The 18,632-nt window shown below is 36.5% G+C and overlaps 1 non-coding gene across 1 annotated transcript; it reads right to left on the bottom strand.

Moving 5' to 3' along the window:
• Positions 1-9,640: 9,640 nt before the first annotated feature.
• On the bottom strand, positions 9,641-9,764 carry LOC128476078 (U6atac minor spliceosomal RNA). Its single transcript, XR_008347102.1, has one exon. It is a non-coding gene; the product is annotated as a U6atac minor spliceosomal RNA (small nuclear RNA).
• Between the last annotated feature and the right edge of the window lie 8,868 nt (positions 9,765-18,632).

The raw sequence follows: 18,632 nt of genomic DNA, 5'->3' as shown, positions 1-18,632 counted from the left end.
AATGTTGGACGAATTTCGATGGAGTTAAATTTCGTTGAATACGAAGACTTTTTTAACAGAAAAAGAACACAAATTTTCTGTCGGCGCCCAAGTCTAATTAAAAACAGATAACAAAATTATCCAATTATCAGGACCTTAGCACCTTGGCTTACACCAGGCTTGCATTTACAAGTATGAATTAAAAAAGGAAACAAATAAATTGTGGAAGGGTTTTCTTAAGCTACATTAGGTCTATACCAGCGTGCAAGCATTCATGTCATCCAATAATTTAAACTCACCTATATTCCCACTTTGTAATGGGATGAGACAAGGCAACTAAGTATCACCTAATCTCTACACCTTGAGGTTAAGTAGATCACAGTCCAAGGGACAAAAAATGAAAACTGTAGCGCTTGCTAATGACTTGGTGACCCAGAGGTCAGCTTGCACCCACTACTTGATTTAGTAGAAGCGTCCCAGAGTTTTGGTTCAACGAATATATTACATAAAATTGGAGGCCTTATTGTTGAACGCAACAGACCTGTAATGCAACTATTAGGCTGGATCCTGTGGAGCAGAGTAGGTCAGATACAGGCGACCAGACCAGAAAGGGCTGGTGCCACCAAGGTCGCACAGGCTGGGTCAGTAACCCGAGATCACAGTAACAAGCTAAATCAGAAGACTAGGAAGTCAAACAAGCCAGGTTGGTAACAGGAGATCTCGGTAACAAGCCAAATCAGGAGACAAGAAGCAAGGTCAAACAATCCGGGTCACAATGGGTTAATTTGTTCAAAATAGAGCAGGAGCACAAAGCACAACTTACACCAACCAAGGGTAACAAAATAATGAAAGTCCTGCATTAAAATAGGCTATAGGAACCGAGAATGAGACACAGGAGGTCAGGCAGGGTCGTGTGAGGTCACAAATGTGCATAACTCCTGTATTCGGGTAATCTACTCGACTATTAAGGCATGGCAAGCAACAAGGTTGTATAATTTTGGAAACAAGTATGTTACCCTATTCCTTCCCTTTATGGGAAACCCACATTTTTACCAAGAGGTGGAATACAACTGGTAGGACAACTGCTTAATCCCTTAACGGGTGAGGGCACCCCTACAAGCATGTGCTGTTCAATAAACATGTCTGGCTTTACTTACAAGCTAAGCACTAGGCTTTGGGGATCATTAGAAGTGTCAAATCCGGGTAATGGACAACCCCATAGATTTAGCATTAAACCTAATCTCCCAATTTAAGATCTCTACATCATATTTATATAAATGCATCCAAACGCTTCTGAGGGATAAAAAGGTGTAGGGTGGTATTGGGGGCTGACAGAGGGGCACCCCTCATATTCCCTTAAAAGATAATTTAGCACATTCTCATATTTTCATGACTGTTGTTTCCATGACTGTTGTTGCACTGTTATTACATAACCTGTTATTGGTGAAACACATGGTAATTATAGATAATGACCTTTGCAAAAAATGTATTCCCAGATACAGTGTGTTTGGCTTCTAATTGAAGGATTTTGCTCACCCTTATTGAGGTTTGAGCTGGGCATTACTTCTCCAGACTTTATTATAGAAATACCGACACACGCCCCCAAAAAGTTAATTAGGCTATTTGATTTTACTGGGGGAAAAGTGTCTGCTGATAAATTGTGTAGTGCCAGAACCCACAACTTTACAAGTGTGGAAAAACAAAATGCAATATTTTATAAATACGGGGTGGACAAATGCACTCATTAGCAAAGATGAGGCCAGGAAAAAAATCATTGAAACATGGGAACCATTTTGTAAATTGTTAGATAAAATCCAAAGTAATATAATGAAAAGTTTTCAACATACAAAATGATTGAATCCTAAAAGGTTACACAATCCTAAATTGTAAGATAATGATCATTAACTCAGTTTTGCATATTTGGTATACCCTTCTGATGCGACAGATGGAATGCTGGCACCCGGAACAATTCAGCCATATGTGCTGGATACTACAGGTTAAGACGATAATACAAATGACAAAAGGAGTAAGGTTATTTAAGGTTCTAGTTGTTATTGTCTTGGGTTAGGAAATCCAGATATAAAAGAGAACCGGATGGGAATCGTGGTTGACTACTCAGCAAAGTAGTCATGAAGATTGGGGGGTCCCTACTCTTGGGGTTTGTTTTCCTATGCATATGCTGACATCTTTCAGATAACATGGTGTTTACTGATACTTGTTCATATTCTTTCATGTTCTCATATTAAAAACATGCTTTCCTGTAAAAAAAAAAATATATGTTTTTTTTTTAAAAATAAGAAAAAAAAATGTAGAATTTTTTTCTCAAATGGTGCTCTTTTGCATACATCACGGGTAGCAGCATTGATGATGCTGGTTGTGAGAGTCTAGCAGTAAAATATTATCTAAAAAAACCCCATAATATTTTGAAACTATATTTCTACAGCATAATAGTAAATGAATGTTTAGTCTTTGTTTTATCAAGTTTCTTTTAATCAATGTTATATATATATATATATATATATATATATATATATATATATTATTTTGCACGCATATACAGTCATATTCACAGATTCTAATTATATTGCAATCACTGCACTCTTATCCAATAGACATTACTACAGCTCATTCCAACATTTCACATCAGTCTTACATCTAACATCAATCTTGCCCATCGAACATTCCTCCGGTTGATTAAAATGATTAGGTTTTGTTGGCCAGTGCTAAGAAATGAGAAACACATCTAACTTTCTGTGGCTTTTAATCAGATATCAAAACATTCACTTGTAAATGCTTCCTTTATTACATTGACATATTTAGTATAATCCTAATAATAACAAAGGCAACTGACTATATTAATATATTAAGAGTATTAATTGAAAAATTGTACACAACAAAAAATCTGTATATAACACTGGAGAAATTGCTAACAGCTGATGCAGAACACGTTATCCTATTCAGTGCTGCTTTATTTCGATAACGGCTGTAAGGAAGTACGTGGAACACCACGAGTACCGATTTCTAAACAACAAACTTTACAATATAATTAGTTATCAAACAATAAAGTCTGGAATATAAAAGCAAACTGATTATGTCTTTGAAATGTGCATGTCCAAAAAAAAAGTTATTTGCAGAATTTAAGAGGCTGGGATCAATTTCTGCCTAACTACTGTATCTCGCAGTTATCCATTCCCCAAAGTGTATCCCATCTGCTATTGGGAGCTCTCATTGCAATATGCAGTGATTGCAGGATAAGCACACCATTTTCCTGTCAATACTTCCCTATTAGCCTCCTGGATCTATACATCATCGTCTTGCTGGCCTGCAGTTTGCTTATCTTACTTTCCTAGACTGCATTTGATTTATCTAACACCCGGGTTAATAATGAAGCATGGAGCCCAGGGTGGCTCCAAGGATAATGCACTCCTGTATAAAAATGCTTAAGGAAGGATCAAGTGATAATCCATCCTAGACTAAAAGGCCTAGCTTCTCAACAAATGTTGCATTTCTTAATCGCTAAGCTAAGACTATAATCGCTCCCCTCAAGCTACTTTTAACCCTGTATATTTGACATGTAGCATATACACTACATACATGTTAGTCCTGTATGGATATTAGAATTAAAACTGTAATGAAACAAAAAAAATTCTTGTCTTTCTAAGTAAAATTTATATGTTAACTAGGACTACATTTTGGCATCATTATCTTATTTGTATATCTTCACCAAATATGGTAAACTAAACCTGCTTTGCAGAATATGGCATAAACCGTATCAATGAAAAAAAACCTTAAATACTAAAGTTCATATCGATGAAACCTTGAGTCTAAGTTAAAAGGATAATTTATTGTTCCCTACACCCCCACTAAAGAATGCGTGTTAAGGTACTTTTTGAGTACTTTATGTGAGCACTATTGGGAGTGTTATTTGCAAATGTGCTCTGAATATACCTTTACCCAAATTATCCAGGGTAGGGGGATAAGGGGATAGGGGGGTGGCTAAATTCCTATGGGAATTCTGCAGAACCCCCCCCCATGCATTTAGAAGGAAGACATCATGAAAAGGGAAAATGTAGCTATCATATGTATTTAATTGCATATGATGACTCAAGTGTCCCTTTAAACTCTCCTAGTTATGAATTACTCCTCAAATAATTATTTTTAAAACAATTTATTATATCAAATCTAGAAATTCACTATGAATTATTTTGTACTATAAACAAACATTGTGTTATTTTTGCAACTTTTCCAAAATGTCGTCTGTTCAGAAACTGATTGATAATGTGTTTCAGAAAAACAATGATTATAAACTTTTTTTTTTAATCTACATAGTTCCACTTTTCAATGGAAAAAAAAAAACTTTATTTAAAACATTGGAACTGAATATAGTTTAATAAAAGATCAAAACTGGAATCACTGGTACAATTTTGTGGAGTACGGTCATGGATTATTTATCCAGATAATTACAGATGGAACTCATGCTATAACCCATGATACTTTCACTGCACATACATATGCTATGCTCTGTAAATTATGGGGGTGCATTCAGTTATTTATGGTGCTAATGTCTTTCTGAGAATGATAGGAGTCGCAACGGGATGGCGATAATTAAGAATCCCTTGTTTCACAATAAACGTAAATGTATAAATATATATTTCCATGCATATTTTCTGTTTTGTGGACTTTTATCCCTATTTTGACATTGGCGTAATTGATGCAGTTTGTTTATCCAATTATGTTTTTCATATACACCAGTGATCTATTGTAAACATCTTTACTTAAGAGGCAGTCTTTTGAGATAGATGTTATTATTTACTGAACTGCTTCAATGGTACCAGTAGCATGTGCTTTAATAAAGTTTTAATTACACCATCCCATTTAAAATGTAGTGTTATGTTTATACATCTCATGATACCGAGGCTGCAAATGAGGTTGGTTGTGACTTATGAGAACATTTCTTCTCATAGAAGCATTTTCATTCTTTTTAGTGGTAATTTTTAGCAACTCTACAAAAGTGCTCAAATTTCTGTTTTATACAGACGATAATACAATTTCCCACAAAGGATTTGCATATTTTAGATGTTATACTTAATCTCACAAATATCTTGCACTGTGAAATCAACATAACAAACAATTCCGTTAACCAAATTAGCTCCATGTAGGCAAATTAAGAATGCATATTCAGCCATAGTATGAATGGCTGACACTGTGGCCTTTTTTGTGAATCTTTGTTTTCTTGCGTGATGAATTTTAAGAGTGATTATTTGAAACGTTGCTGTCAAATAAAATAATGCGCAATACTATATACCCCTCTATAACTAATTACGATGCAATAACGGAATTGACTGTATACATAGGCTTTATGCTACAGAATCAAGTGAAGGCAAACTAATGATTAAATAATGATCTGTGTTCTGACTTGATACCTTAAACATTTGCTTACTCATTCTTCAAACAGCCAATAGCTGATCGAATTACTGCCATGTTAATTTGTCATATATGGCATCATGTTTCTCTGTGCAACTTTGGAACAATAAATATGTATAATATGTAAATGGTTATTCCAATGCTGGCACAGACAATGTGTGTAAATTTATGTTTCTATGGATAACAGACATTACTGAGTATATGGCTGTGAGAAATTCCATTAACACCATCGGGGTTAAGATGGCAAAATTATTTGGCAAATCTAGGCCTGACATTCTTAGCGGGTACAAAGGCCCTTTAAGTTTCAGATCCTATGACTGACTGTAAGGATGCTGAGAGGACCTTTACACCCTTTATCTTAACAGAGAGTAACATAACATGTGGCTTAAGCCCTCATCATCATCTAGATCTTAAATAAATTTAATCAGTGGGACACCTGCTTACTGTATGCATACAAGACATTGAGAGCCTAGCGCAGGGACTGAGAATGAAAACCCTAGAAGAAGCAATGTACCTTAGGTACGACCCTAGACCTTTCCCAGTGCTTACTTCTGTAATTACTATCCTTACTGCTGAGCACTGGGATATAATGTCCTATCCAGGTATTTAAGAATGCTGGCGGTAGCATGCTGTGGAGGCTTGGACAACAAGCCATAGTTCTCCATTGTGTAGGCCAGTTGGGAAGATCAGAGATCTCCCTTGTAACGAGTTAATCAAGCAGTGTCAAGCCAGGGAGTCCAATCGCCCAATATGGCGATCTGTATGCACTTTTGCCAACCTAGGCCAGAATATATTGCTGCCTGAAAGTCAGTTATACGTTTATGCCTAGTTTAACTTGGAAAGGAGGCTAATGATAAACACTGCTTGATGCAGTTTCCTTTGGAGAGGGAATTGGAAGCAAACTGGAAGACCGACTTCCAAAAAATGGGTGGAATTCAAACTGTTGCCAGAACCCATGTGTATTTTACAAGGGAATTTTCGACACATGAGGCAATGTTGCCACCCGGGGAGATCACCTGCATATAACTAAAGCCCACAGTTCCAGGAAGCAGCTGATGCCTTGCAAAAAACACATGAATAATAGAGACTCTGGCTTAAAATACATTGTGTTGCATAAGTTTTATTGCTAAAAATCCTTTGTTAATAACCAGATGCATTATAGCGTAGATAACACGGAGATCCCATACCTAACATAATGGCAGCTGACTTTTTCATTAATGGACAGCATTTCTCCTATAAAAAGATGACAATAGCGGGTATGTGTTCCATTTTGTAAAGGCAATTTTTTTAACAAAAAAAAATTTAGCAGTAGCCCATATTATAACATATAAGCAAGAGAAAGAAAACCTAAAGTATATCTTAATAGGAAACACGGTTGATCCTTCTGCAGATAACGAGTGGGTTTTCTTTTTGTGATTTAGAAGGATATTAATAGACTGTCTGGTGCTCTATTCATTTTAGTAAACAGAAATTATGTGTGCTACAGTGTTAACCATTTAATTCTGGGAGTTGATGGTGCCGATTCCACAGATAGATTGTATAAAATGAGTTAGCTGAGCTGTTCTTTTCAAACACAATAACCCCTTACCAGTTATTACAATGCATAACTCTTCTTTACAGTCATGTGCCTCTTCAGTTAGCACTTACGGATGAAAAATGGTACTTAATCTAATCACTTAGAGCAACACAGAATCTTTAACCAATTATGTTAGCTAATATTGTTTCCTTTTATTCTGTTCAAATATAAGGAAGGAGTGCTTACATTTTCACACAGTTGCATCCTGATGTCTACAATATAAGAATTAACTAATGAGAATATGGATGAACAGAGTATATTTTAGAATTAATAAAAGTAATGTTACACTCTGCATAGGTAATGTATGTTTTTATAATTTCTTCATGCTAATTAACCCTAGACCTAAAGAATTAATTAGCCCTTAGCTGATGGCACATTAACACTTCAGGTCTACAATGTGCTTACACACGCTGATGTGACTAGTAAAAGTTTACTACTCATGTGTTACCCTTTGCTAATGAGGTCATATAACAGCCAGACCATATTTACTAAGCAGGGATACCTATACAGATGTCACATCCCAATAATGACAAGAGGGGTTAAGGTCAGGTTATTTGTGAAAAGCTTCTCACACAATCCTTGGGCATCCAGATGGCTCGAGAGTTTCAACATTTCTACAGCCATGCATTTAATATGTGTCCTTAACAATAATTTCTCATGCGTGTCAGTAAGAATATATTTTAACTTTTCTTTTTAAAGCCCCAACATATTTCTCAGCAATACATAATATAAAAATGTTATTATAATTAATTTTCCTGAAGATACGTTTTTAGTTTTGTTTTTAATATTAGTTTATTTTGTGTTCAGCTATGATATAAAACACATCTTTCTGTTGTTGATGTGCTTGCTCAAATTCACCCTTTATATGATTGCCTTTCAATATGTTTTGCATTATTTTTAGGTAATCTCTGTCAATTGAGTTTGCCATATACCTATGCAATTTATTTATTACTTCATAAATACTATATAAATAATCAATATTAACAGTAGCCACCTCCCACTCCTTGCAGTTGCCCTCTGCGAGGGATGTTGCTAGGTCTCCATCAGATCTGGGGCTAGTGCCCATAGCAGATTTGAAAGCAGTGGAGTCTACTTTGAGGGTGGACGCTGAGCACATTTAAAAATTAATTTGATTCTGGTTTTCTTTATTTCTAGCAACTTTTGTGAAATTGCAAAAGCAATTCTAAAGCAGACTAAGTCTGCTTTAGAAATCCCATTTTAACCCAATAATAATATGTGCGTAAGAACTAGCACCCAGATAGCGCCCACAGGACCTGTCCAGATTGCATTGTCAGGACTTACTGTCAATCTGGCTCAGGCATACCTTTTATTAATTCTATACCATTTAAGCCCGAAACAATGATGGATAGACTGTCAAAATACAGATATAAACTGTACTTTTACAAATGCCTGCCCATACACACATACATGCACATCCACACTTGCCCTTACACATAAACATCCTGGATTATACTTGCTCTCACATGGAAACACTTCCAAAACACAAAAACACTCTTTCTCTCCCCTTGCTCATAATTTCTCCCCTACCTTTCCTCTCATTATCGCTCCCCTACCTTTCCTCTCATTATCGCTCCCCTACCTTTCCTCTCATTATCTCTCCCCTTTCTACTCATCTTTGCCCTTTCTCGTTACCCCCCTACTCTTTCTCTTTTGATCTATTTTTCAATCTGTCCCCTTTCTGTGTGTCTATTCATTTTCTTTTTATCACTCTTTGTTCTCTTTATTTTTATACTTTACCTCATTTTTTCCTATCTCTCCCCTTTCTATATATTCCCCCCTCCACTTTCTCTTTATCTAGCCTCCTCTTTCTCTCTCCTTTTTCTCGCTACCTCTCTTTTTTATCTTTCCCCTTTTCTTTGAGCCCCCCTTTGTTTGATCCCTCGTTTCTCAATATGTCTCCTTTTATTTATCTGATCTCTCCCATTTCTCTTTATCTCTCCTCCTATTTCATTTTATTTCTCCCTTAACTCTCACTTTTCTCCTTATCTCCTCCACTTCTATCCTCATTCATCCTTATCTCTTATCATAACTCACATATGCACTGCTACACATTTTTACACACTCACATTTGCACAAATTTATATACTCACACCTACACACAAACTCACTAACATGAACTTACACATACACATACATGCTCACATACACTTACACTTACACACACACACACACACATCCATTCTCAGACACTTACAAATACACATCCATGCTCTCACACACATACACATATCCATGCTCACACATACATGTCCATAGTCAAACTCAAATTCACATCCATGCTCACACACACATACACATCTGTGCATACACATGTACATGCTCATACACATACACATACATGCTTACATACATACATACATGCTCACAAACACTTTCCCCACTTCCCCCTTAACCTTCCTGCCCCTCCCCCTTACCTCCAGTGAGATGATCCTGCTCTGTACCGGCCTCTCTGGGCCAGTCCAAAATTGTTAACAAAGGGATGGTCCTATATATGTGGACATTGTATTCTGTGATAGCTTTTTTCATTACAGATATATGTTGAAAAGGGACTCTAAATGTGCCATAAACCCACACCACCCATGACTGAATTCATAGTTAAGAGAGTGAATATATACCACCTACAATAGCTTATTTTAATATAAAACTTAATAATTGCCCTGAGATTAGTCAAGAAGCCTCAACCATTTATGAGTTGTAAAGGTCACACAGACCTATTCCATCCTTGCCCAGGGGAGTTCTAACCTTTTCTCCTCTCTTACAATACTCTTTTTCTTTCCACAGACACTCCTCTTTCGTGTTTATCAGTTAAGTTCAAGAGTTGCATATATTAAACCAATCAATCACTGTCGGTTTCCATGAGGTCAAACGGTCAAGCATGGTTGAATTTTTTTTATAAAGCGGAGAGGACAAGTTCATGACCAGATTTTATGATCCCTACACTTGTTTGATAGAAACAGTGATAAGAAAAAGTAAGTGAACCCTTTGGAATTTCCAGCAATTACGTATAAATTTGTCTTAAACGTGATATCATCTACATCTAAGTTACAATAATGAACAAACACCATCTGTTTTAACTAATAACACACACATTATTGTATTGTTCTTGTTCATATTGAATACATCATTCAAACATTCACAGTGTGGGTTGGAAAAGGTATGTGAACCCTTGGCTAATCACTCTAACAAACCTGGAGTCCTATAAATTAAATGGAATAAGACGTGTGTGTTAGAGCTACTTTTTGTAGCAACCATTTTGAGTTTGCTATTTTCAAGAAGCATCTGCTGATTTAAACCATGCCTCAGAAAAGAAAATCTCAGAATACCAACAATCACAAATTGTTAATTTCCATAAAGTCAGAAAGGGTCTCATAAAGTCAGAAAGTAATCTCAAATATTTATCAGTCCACAGTCAGACAAATTGTTTATAAAAGGAGAAACATTTAGTAGAGCATCCAGCCACAATGACTCCAAGGGCACAATGCAGAATGCTCAATGAGGTAAAAAGGACACTATAGTAACAGTTACAGGCTTAAAGGAACCATTGGGACTGTTTAACATCTCTGTTCACAAGTCTACTTTAAGCAAAACATTGTTTCGTGGACTAATGAAACTAAGGTGACATTTTTCATGAGGAACCCACATGAAAACATCATCCCAATGGTGAAATATGGTGGAGAGAGTATCATGATTTTGGACTGCTTTGCTGGCTCAGGGCCTGGACAGTTTGCCATCATCGAGGGGACACTGAAGTCCCAAGTTTATCAAAGAATCATACAGGATAATGTCAGGATGACTGTCTGCCAGCTGAAGCACAGTAGAAGTTGTGTAATGCAGCAGGTCTTCAGAATGGTTTAAAAAAAAAAAACAATCTGCATTTTGGAGTGTCCCAGTCTTAGCTCAGACCTAAACTCATTGGAGATGCTGTGGAATGACCTCTATAGAGCCATTCACACCAGACATCCTAGGAAGATGAAGCAGTTCTATAAGGAAGAATGGTATCAAATTCCTCCTGAACACTGTGCAGGTCTGATCTTCAGCTACCAGAAACTCTTGTTTGAGGTTATTGCTGCCAAACAAGGTCCGACCAGTTATTAAATCGATGGGTTCACTTGCTTTTTCCACCAGCACTGTGAATGTTTATTGGATCTGTTCAATAAAGATATGAAGTATTATTATTGTTTGTGTGTTATTAGCTTAAGCACATTGTGTTTGTCTATACTTGTGACTTAGATATAGATCAGAGCAGAGATGTCATGTTTCCCAATTGCTTGAAAGAACTAATGGTTGCTGAAGAAATACTGTATATATCAGGGATGTAACTTCCATGGATGCCATGCAATCTGCACTGATAGGATAGTAGGTTATCAGAAGTCTATAAATCTCCAACATGCCGATGCTTCATTTCTGTAGCTCAGCCTTTCTTTCAAACGTCAGCATGAGAATAAACATCACATCAAGCCTCCAATATGTAATTTCATGTTTTCCACATTTTTTTTGCCATTACTAATTGCGCCCTCACTACGAGGACATTCATTTGTGACATTGTGGCAATAGTTATGCGTTAGGAACTTACCTTATGTTAATACCACTTGAGCAATCATATTGACTTGAACTTCTGAGTTATTATTCCTCCCCATTCAGTTATCTGAATGGGGAGGAATGAAGTTGCTGATTGTTGTTGATTAGTTCAGCACTTGTAAGGGTAAGTTAAGTAGAAGGGAGAGAATTTCAAGATAGGATATTGATTTAATATGCTGTTTTTTATAACTATTCTAAAATATGCTTCCTTAAGGTTAAAACGTATGTTGCATTCTCACCTTATATTACTAAAACAATTGCACCGATTTCCCAAAAGAAAATGGCAAATTATAAAGTTTAAATAAATCAATTTTGCGCTAATAGCTATCATACCACCTCTCATCTTTTCTCTGTTCCTTATGTTTGTCAGCACATTACCTCAAGATTGTAAGCTTGCGAGCAGGGCTCTCTCCACCTATTGTATCGGTTTGTCTTAGTCTGTCAATTTTAATAATAATAATAATAGTTGCAGTTGACATTTAACTAAAAGTGACCAACATCATCTTTGTGTTATCCATGACCTGTCCGTCTCCGAAGCTGGACTTGTACTCGGTCTGCTATACCACAAGCCGAGATGATTCCTCTTTCTAGACCTAGGCTGGGATAATCAGTTTAAGCTGATCACTGTTCTGCAACCGATAGCGAGCTGATTCATAAATGATGCTGTTTACAAAATGAAGCAGTTGGTTAAGATGGGTCCCTTTTTAAATGTTAAGGCTCTCATCACAAATTGTCTCATCGCAGAAATAACCACATGTGCATTTTTGTCTTCCTAATCACATTTCACTGCCAAATGCTACAGCAAGAGAAAGAAAACATGTTGATATAAAATATGTAGTTTGGTTAGACCTTTTTAATATGGGTTCATTATGTGATGTCTTAATGAACTTTATAGTACAATATCATTAAAAACTTTCTAATTGCATATAAACTATTTTCAACCCTTTGCTGGCTTGCCTTTCTAGTATGATGTATATTTCATGAAACATGTTTTTATAATCTATTTGTAGGTGGGACATTAAAAACTAATATACGGCTGCAGACCATCGCAATGTGTAGCTTTTTGTGCATTTATCCAAATTCTGCTGGACCATCTGTCCTATCTCGGGGCTCCATTTTAAAAAAAGTAATATACACCATATTAATGCGACATTACATTAAATCTGTCTCAAATAGCAACCGGTCTATAGATTATCCCTATTAGATGGTAGCTAAACCTAGGGCCATATTTAATTCTAAATAATAATTAGATTCCAATAAATGTTGATGTAAAGGTACTTGCAGTACATGCATAAATAATTATATAAATATATGAATACAGTATGTCAACTTAAATTTCTCTAATCATACATAGTCAGTTGTTTACAAACAATAAAAGCCACAACATTTATTATACTCAAAGTAAATGATTCTAGATCACAGAAAAAAAAGCTGTTATAGCTCATATTGTATTAATGGATATTTTTGTTATTTACAAATTAATTTATTAAAGCATTTCTGTTTGTGGTCACCGTCCTTAATAGGATATACACTATCATAGATATCATTATCAGATATGTCATCATTGGCAATACCAACATAGGAATGCATCAGGATCATTAATTGTAAGGCATGCATACAGCCCTAAATCCTGAGGCAGGGGAAGATGCAATCTTTACTGTTCAGCTATATCTCCCCCTAATCAGCCCTAAAATCCCTGAGACACAGGATTTACCAATACAGTCACTAAGAAAGGATATGGCTTCCATTGGTATTGGCCCTTGACAATCTCTGGCCATTGAGCAGTTGACCTTTTTAAATGCAGTGGTATAACCAGTGGTATATTTATCTTTGCCACTGTCCTAGACCTTGGCAGCGCCACCACTTGGGCGTTCTTCAGAGCGTTGGTGTAGTGCATCAAATCCCGGTGTTCTGCATGTGGCGTCGCGAGGAAGTAAACTATGGAGGCTGTGCCGACTCAGCACAGTCCTCCCTAGTATTAATGGACTGGCCCATTAAGTAGAGGTCTGGAGGAAGCCTGATCGTCCAATAAGGCAACTGGCTCCCTGTTATGAGCCAAAGAGGCTGCTATTGTACCTAGCGTAATTATGTTAACTAGTTAATTAATCCACACTATAATTTTTAAAGGCAGACTGGGGCCTTTCACATTGGAGGGAATTCCCAGCAGCCCAACAGCAAAAATCATAATGTACATTGACTAGTTCTGTCTACAAATACACAGATATATATCTTCCATTATTTTAGCATCTAGAAAATGCTGGGCACAAGTGAATTATGTATAAAGAGCAGTTCAGGTGTGAAAAGTGGAATAATAAGGAGAATAATAAAGAGGGACATTGCATTGGTTGCCATGGAAATTGCATCACTTTATCTCAAGAAGGCTGATGTTATTGTATCAAATTATTAAACATTACGACTACTTCACTCTTACTCATTTGTAAGTCATTGAACAGGTGAACACATAACACAGTTCAGCATTTTCAAGCATTTTGTTAATGGGTCAATAATGTTATACTACTCATGGTAACATACTAAATTGTCTTGTTAAAAAGACACAAGTCCATATTTTCCCCAATCCATTTAACTTATCCTTAAGTGGGCATTTGTTTCTGGGGGTAATAAAATCTCTTATACTTAGTTTGAAATGAACCATTATTTTCTTTCCACCACTGCAGTATTGCAATTAGAAACTATTCTCATGCAATACCAGTGAAAGTTTTTACGTTTTCACATTTTATGCTCTTTTAAAACTTTGTATGAAAATCCTGATATTGGAAAAGTTAAATACATTATTCTACATGACCTGTTCAATGTTCTTTACAGATATATTGTCCACATGAGATTGTCGATACTATATTTTGTCATAGGAAATTGTCTGTACTTATCTCCTTTCTTAGTCATTTTACTCTTTGTTTTATTGTATTTTTAAGGCTTCATTTGAAATTCTCACACCTTAGGCTTAAGTGATATCTTGCACTTCTTGATTGTTTAACTACTTTAAGAGATTTAAAAAAAATCAATAATATCAAAGTATTTCCTGCCCATAAGACACAAGCATTTGGCGTTTCTTTGTAGACAATAAGTGTCAGGAGGCTGTTTTATGCAGCTAAGTTGTAGACATCAAAGTGTGGTAATATCACAATTTAAACTCAATGGCCCACATGAGTTCCACTAGGCTTAAGTAAAAAGCGTGTTATGGTTTAGGCAAGATGTATTCTAAATTCCCAACTGCTCCACAACTGGAGTATATTAAGTGTGATGAATGTACCACTGGTTAAATCTTTACTTTGTAATAGTACATCTTGAGTGGAAGACATCGCAATTTTATCTGTATATAGGCTGTAATATACAAAGAATATTGCAACCAATCATAAGAAGCATTAAAAGATTTTTGCCATTATGGATCAGGCTAAACTTTTTAACATGTAACTTTAACATTGATATACATATAATACAGGTTTTTCTTAAGATGTCAGCAGTATTTTAAAAACATGGTTTATATTCTGTGATAAAACATAAGATTTGAGATCAAGTGAGTCAAGAATGGACAGCCACATAACCCAATAGCCTGCACTAACTCAAGACATGTGTTTCATCCTTCATAGACCTTGTGAGCAAGCAGGTCCACGTTTGGACTTACACTTGAGATCAACATCAAAAAATCCCCAAAGGACAAAATAACATACTAAAAGGTTTTGAGATCAGATTTATGTGTTGATGGAGATTGTTTCCTCTGTAATGGCACAAGTGATCTAAAACTTGAGAGGCTTCTGACCAGGGACACACCATAGGACAGGCTATTAAAAGGATGTCCATTCTTGGTTGAGATGTTCTGAACTGTTTTGTATGTAATTATATCCTGTGATACCCCACATTTTTCTGCTTCCTGACTCTCAGCTAATTAGCTAGTGGAGTGTGTTGATAATTGAAACTGCTCATGTAGTGATAACTTCCCGTTTTTGCCCCAAATCGGCAGATGGGCTTGAGTTTACATCCAACCAATAAGTGAACCAGCTGAGTGGTTCAGAGAAAGCAGAGAAAGTTTAAGTTGACCCTTTCGAAACATTGGTTCATCTTAAAACGTTATAGTAAACATTTGTTGTAATAAGAGTAACAAAAAGGGGAATGTAGATGCCATAAATACCTTTTAATGACTAATTAATTTACATATCTAGGCACTCCGAGTTTCTCCCTTGGTATCATAGTGGAGTACCAGGCATCTGGGGCAATGCTTTATTCTCCAAGTAATTAGAGGTATTTTCTTTTGCTAGTTCCCCACCTGTTTCTGCTCACAGCCCACCCTATTTCTGCCATAATAACAGCTAAGTACATTCCCGAGGTGGCCCCACCTCCGCTCTGCTCCTCCGTACATCTGTGTTGGGGTCATCCATATACAGTCATAAGGGAACAAGAAGCAATCTATTCTCATGAATTACATTCAAGAAAAAGCATACCCATTATTGTTACATTTGCTTTACAAAGTGTTATTTGTTTACATACTTATACGACCCTATTTCAGAAGAAAACAACTGAACTAGAGCTCAATGTGACCTTGCACGTTTGTTAAAACATTTTTATTTAGTCATATGTTAAGAACATCTTTATCAAGTGACACACAAATGTGATACCATGTGATTGGTTTTCTTGTGACTCCATTTTTAGTGCAACATTTATTAAATCAGCAAAAAAACCTGGCTCATTACGGCCATTACAAGGCTAATAATAATTATGTGGAGAATTGATGTAATAGACACACTTTTATGGAAGCTGTTTCAGTGACACTGATTTGTTTTTTAGGTAATCAAGCATGAACTTTCCATGACCCACATTTCTCAGAAGGTTCACAATTTTGGTCAATGTGTTCTTTGTAAAATAAGTGGCCATTTTGTTTATTTTCATACCTTTATGTTAGTGACATTTTTCCAGTAGTGCCAATTCCTTGTGTTACGTTTTGTGCACATTTGCAAATGTTTTTGTTATTCTGCATAAAAAATACATTAGCTCATGGCAAGAATGAATTATTTGGGTATCAGATTAAAAAACATAACATTTTCATAGCCTCCAACATATTAGGTATCCAAATCTGGAGAAATTGGGGTGTTGCAAAAGACAGCTGGGCAGGACGGGAGGTGTGGGCACCTATTACCGAAATAGTCACATCACAAGGACGGCAAAGCAGGAGCTGTAGTGGAGGGTGTGCTACAATATCATAGGCCTCCATTTTAAGAAATCATTTTTCTGTCACACACTTTAGGCTTGATTACGACTTAAGTACTAGAACATTTATTTATTTTGAACACGTAATGTAGCTATTTACAGGATCCTGTGGTATATTTCTGTATCCTATGACTACTTCGTTAGGAGTTCCTAAATGTATACATTGCCCAAATATAGTAAAGAACTTGAACACTAACGGTAAGTAAAAGGGTATAAATATAAACGCCACCAAGGGCAAGCTCTCTCTCTTCCATCTTCCATCTGTCACCTTTATCTGACCAAGAACACTGAGCCTACAGTCTATCCACCAGTACTGTATGTATTGATACTTTGTTATTGAATAAACTTGCTTAAGAAGACTTTGAAGCTGTGGTTGCTGTTTGGTCACTGGAGAAGTTTCGATATTCAAGGCAAAGAATAATCTAACATCCATTGATTGTAAACCCCGTCGTTCAGTTAGGGAAGGCCAGAGGATCTCACCAACTGGCCAATGCTCCCCACTGCCCCGAAAAGTTACCCAGGACAGTGGACCAGTGCCTGAAAATCAGGACCGTACCACGAAAACCGAGACTGCTGAGATGTATAAATTTTAACAGATATAGATTTCCTGAACACATGTTTAATGCAATATACTACTATTTTTTAAATGTCCTTGGGCCAAAAATGCTTGAGGGTGTGGACATCCTGGCTTCTGCATGGTCGAGAGTTAGTGTGATAATCTTTATGATTATTTCCCAATGTTTCCAACTAGTAGAACATAGTATAGTGAACAGGGACACGTATGTCACACAAAATATAGCCATGCATAATATAATGTATATGAAACCTGTGTGTGCTAGGTTAAGACAGTAGGAACATAAATTACAGGGCAATAACATTAACAACTTTAGTTACCATGAGAATTCGTTTTTCTTATAACTAACCTATATGCACTTGACTGCTTAGGCATGTAGCAATCAGGATCACCCTAACCAACCACACAATCCACAACAAAATAAGAGACACAACACCAGATTAAGGTGGGTAGGGTTTTTGGCCACAGCACCCAGATCAAGCAAAACAAGAACATAGCATTAAACAAGCCACCATAGGTGGTTGTTAAACACATAACCAAGAGTCCTAATCTGTCAGATGCTACAGGATGCCTTTAGGACATACCTTCTGAAGTCTACCTGGGAGAAGTAATTGATCTAAAACTGGATAAGCTCTGCCCAAGGGGCAGCACCACCGCTGTGACAACACAATATAGACTAAATGGGCATAAAGACTCAAGCTGCTCCAAGCCCAGGAAGGGGAACAAAGTATGGCATCTTTCTTACCTTCCTTTAACCCCAGCCTTGCAACAATTGCTCTCCCAATAGAAAAGGAGTAAACTGGCAGGCAACTAAATGCCTAGGCCAGCAGTCATGCCCCCCTTCCCTATTGATCCAGGGGGGCATTTATTAAAATGTGCATGAAGACAAGTTTGAATGGTCATAATAATCAACTTAAAAATAATCAATGTAATTGATCATAATCAAATTAAGGCCAGCGACAGCCAAATTATGTCTGCCAGCTGGTTGTGCGCAGGCACTCATTCCTTTTTTATATGGCTGGAACAGCAGATCCGGATTCTAGATAGCCAGTCGGGGCCTTTATGCAGTTCTATCATATACTAACTCCTGTTTTGTTAAAATAACTCCAAATATACCTAAAATGATCAGTAACAAAAACTAAATGTGATATGTGTAATAAATCTGTTTTACCCTATGATGTTGAGGGGACCATTAACCAGTCATGGTTGTCTGTCATCTTTGTTTTGATATATAACTTCAATCAGTTATTGCACCCCAGCCTA

Source organism: Spea bombifrons, chromosome 2, assembly GCF_027358695.1.
Source record: "Spea bombifrons isolate aSpeBom1 chromosome 2, aSpeBom1.2.pri, whole genome shotgun sequence".
In the NCBI taxonomy this organism is placed as follows: Eukaryota; Metazoa; Chordata; class Amphibia; order Anura; family Pelobatidae; genus Spea; species Spea bombifrons.
The sequence above is the reverse complement of the archived record's forward strand: the minus strand, read 5'-3'. Positions and strand labels throughout refer to the sequence as shown.